A 3,945-nucleotide genomic window follows, 5' to 3' on the forward strand; every position below is an offset into this window, starting at 1 on the left:
GGCAATTTTGTTTTCTTTTGTACCAGGCCCCACCTCTGTGCTCTGCAGAGACCCAGTCATAATGTCAGGCGCAGGAATTCTTTTACCCTATTCCTGCCTTTGTGCTCTAGAATACAGATTCACACAGGCAGGGAAAGAATGAGCATGTGGAGAAAGTCCCCAAAACTGTAATGACCCCTGGGGAATTTGGCTGAGGGAAGAGGAAGGGGAAGATGTGCCAAATTCTCATGCCTTTCCCCATACCCTGTGAAAAGTCCTGTTGCTAGTGCTGAGCACTGGGCCAATTTTCAACTTGTACTTTAAAAAAGTGTGTACTGAGGTGCCTGGGTGGCTTAGTCAGTTAAGCGTCTTCGTTTGGCTCAGGTCATGATCCCGGGGTCCTGAGATCGAGCCCCAAGTTGGGCTCCCTGCTTGGCAGGGAGCCTGCCTCTCCTTCTCCCTCTGCCTGCTGCTCCCCCTGCTTGTGCTCTCTCTCTCTCTCTGTCAAATAAATAAATGAATTCTTAAAAATAAATAAATAAATAATAAAAATAAAAAAGTGTGTACTAATGAGGGGCGCCTGGGTGGCTCAGTCAGTTGAGTGTCCAACTCTTGATTTCAGCTCAAGTCATGATCTTAGGGTCCTGGGCTCAAACTCTGAGTCGGGCTCTGTGCTCAATGGGGAGAGAACAGGGTTCTCTCTCTCCCTCTCCCCCGCTTCTCTTCTCCCTTTGCCCCTCCCCCTGCTCTCTCTCTCTCAAATAAATAAAAAAGTCTTTAAAAATGTGTACTAATGAAATAGTACAATGTGTCAAGTGAGGCTGGAAAGTAAATAAAACTGGCAGCTCTCCCCCTCATCTCTGTATGATGTTAATTTAATGACATCTTCTCTTGCAAGAGGATTTCATTGGTTTGTTTAAAAACAAAACTACAGGTTTGCTATTTTTATTTCATTCATTATGATAATCACAAAGCATAACCTTTTTTCAAACAAAATGATGAAATACCCACAAGTGATCAGAGTGGTTATTACTTATGTTTATGCACAAACTCCTCACTACAAAGGTGGCTCTACATGAGCCACTGTGGAGAGGCTGCATGCAGGGCGCTGACTCCTGATCAAAAAACATAAAATGCTGATGGTGGCTGAAGACAGACAAATGTATCTTTTGTCTGTTTTACAGGGAATAATAGCACTTATTGCCCTATAATAAGGCCAACGATGCCAATTATAAACTGTCACTTATATTTTTCCTACCAGTTGTGATCTAATATGTGATGGATTTAGGGTTCAGGTAGAGTATAAACGTATAGCTTTGAGAATGAAAATGGGTTCTTGGTCTACTCGGCATGGCTGGTGGACATTTCCACTTGGAAATATTAATTGACCCCTAGCCCTCACCCTCCGATGGGGCTCTCCAGTGGTTTCCTAGGCCTCGAGACTGCATCATGGAGTCCTTTGGCTTGATCTCTCACGTTCAGGGGCTACTTTACTTCAGTCCTTTCTTCTCTTTCCTCTCTTTCCACAATTGGTGGTCACTTCAGACCCGTAGCACATAGCACTGCTGACTCTGGGTCTGCATCCAATTGGGGCCCCCAAAAGCTGTCCTGCTCATCTTCCCCCAACACTGCTTTGGATCATGTCAGGTCCCTGCTCAGAAACCTGTGAAGATCTCCTATTTCCCACAACATCACACCTACCCTTCCTGACTTGTCTTTCAAGGCCCTCCTCAAACTAGATTAATCTGACTTACTCCACATTCCACTTGCTTATTCCACTGACTGTCAATCATGCTGAGCCCCCTGTGCCCATTGTCACCTCCCTGCCTTTCTTCAGGCTGTTCACCTTGCCTGGAATGCCATTCCTCAATCCTTGCCTCCTTAAACTATGTCCTTCCTGCACTTTTCTGGTACACCTCACTGATCTCTTCCTCTTTGAACTCTTCAAGCATTACAAATGTCTCATCTATGCATTATAACATTTAATTATATGCCTGCCTTCACATCGGTTTTATAGATAAGTCTATAAATTTCTAGAAGTCAAAATAAGCCTTATATTCCCTATCCTTCACATAGTTGAGTACATGGTAGGTACTATATTGAAGACATTGTCTCATAGTTTTTCTGTCCAGGTTGAATCAAGTAGAATAATTCTTATTTTCAGCTTACATTGTCAAGTATATGTATAGCCATAGTACCAGATAAATGTTTTTAATATAAACGATTGCTACAGAGTTGATTAATATTAGATTATAAGGTTTTTATCTGCTACCAGCCATAACTCTTCTTTAGAAAGATGGAAAAGATCAGGGCACCTGAGTGGTTCAGTCAGTTAAGCATTGGACTCTGGATTTCAGCTCTGGTCATGATCTCAGGGTCATGAGATGGAGCCATGCCTCAGGCTCCACATGGAGCTTTTCTTTCTTCCTTTCTGTCTTTTTTGTTTGTTTGTTTGGTGCCCCAAACATTTTTATATTTTTAAGTGATGATTTAGATAAAAAATATTTTAATTCTTGGGAGAATTTAACTCTCAATCTATTCAAAATTTACCTTTTTACATTGACAATTATACAGGAAATTGTAGCTGAGTTTAGACTAAGAGAAAGAGAATTGTTCTTGCCAAGATGCCCTCTCCCTCTGCCCCTCCCCCAATTCGCACATATGCACTCTCTATCTCTAAAAAAAAAAAAAAAAAAGACAGAAAGGAAGAAAGAAAAAGCCCAGAGCTGAGATACATGACTTATAAGTATTCTTCAGTATAACACTACTTATACACAGGCCATTCATAATGGTAACTATCATCATGTTCCCACTGCATCCTACATGTACCTCTAAACAATATTGCCTTGCACTGTCTTCTTTCCTTCCCGTTTCCCCAAACTGTGAGTTCCTTGATGGCAGAGACTATGTCTTTTAAATCTTGAATCTGCAGAAACTGACAAAGAGCTGGTAGTCAATAAATGCTTGTTGAATGAATAAATAAGAGCCCTCACGTAACCATGAGTGTTACATTGTTAAATACAGTTATGGTTACCAAATGATTTATGATTTATAAACATATAAATGTTTATGAAAAGACTCAATGGTCATTTGGTAACCATACTGTGTTTAAACAATGTCACACTTACGGCTTTATATATATATATAAATATATATATAAATATATATAAATATATATATTTAAGTTTTAATTTATTTATTCATTTTAAGTAATTTCTATACCCAATGTGGGGCTTGAACTTACAACCCCAAGATCAAGTGTTGCATACTCTTCTGACTGAGCCAGCCAGATGCCCCCCCCCACATTTTTATATTTTTAAGTGATAATTTAGATTACAAAATTTTTTAAATTCTTGGGGGAATTTAATTCTCAATCTATTCAAAATTTATCTTTTTACATTGACAATTATACAGGAAATTATAGCTGAGTTTAGACTAAGAGAAAGAGAATTATTCTTGCCAAGCCTAGAGACATTTGTAATATATTTTTAAAATAGGTGTGGCTACCCACTTCTTACAACGTTTCTTAAGAGTAGCACTCTTACTCAAAAGAAAAAAAAAATCATGGACAAAGGACTTGAATAGACATTTCTCCAGAGAAGAGGTACAAATGGCCAACAAGCATATGAAAAGATGTTTAAAAGCACTTGTCATTAGAGAAATGCAAGTCAAAACCACAGAGAGATACCACCTCACCCACATTAGGATGACCTCTATCAAAAAAGCCAAAAAATAACAAGTGTTAGTGAAGATGTGGACTTGTACACTGTTGGTGGGAGTATAAAATGGTGCAGCTGCTGTGGAAAACGGAGGTTCCTTAAAAAATTAAAAATTTCAAGTTAAAAAAAATAAATTACATGAAATTAACAATATGATCCAGAAATCCCGCTTCTGGGCATATATATCCAGGAGAATGGAAGGCAGGATCTTGAAGAGAGATTGGCACACTCATGTTCATTGTGGCAT

The sequence above is a fragment of the Mirounga angustirostris genome, unplaced genomic scaffold (genome assembly GCF_029215605.1).
Source record: "Mirounga angustirostris isolate CCGP_5_RB_7025 unplaced genomic scaffold, mMirAng1.0.hap1 SCAF_8, whole genome shotgun sequence".
Classification (NCBI taxonomy): Eukaryota; Metazoa; Chordata; class Mammalia; order Carnivora; family Phocidae; genus Mirounga; species Mirounga angustirostris.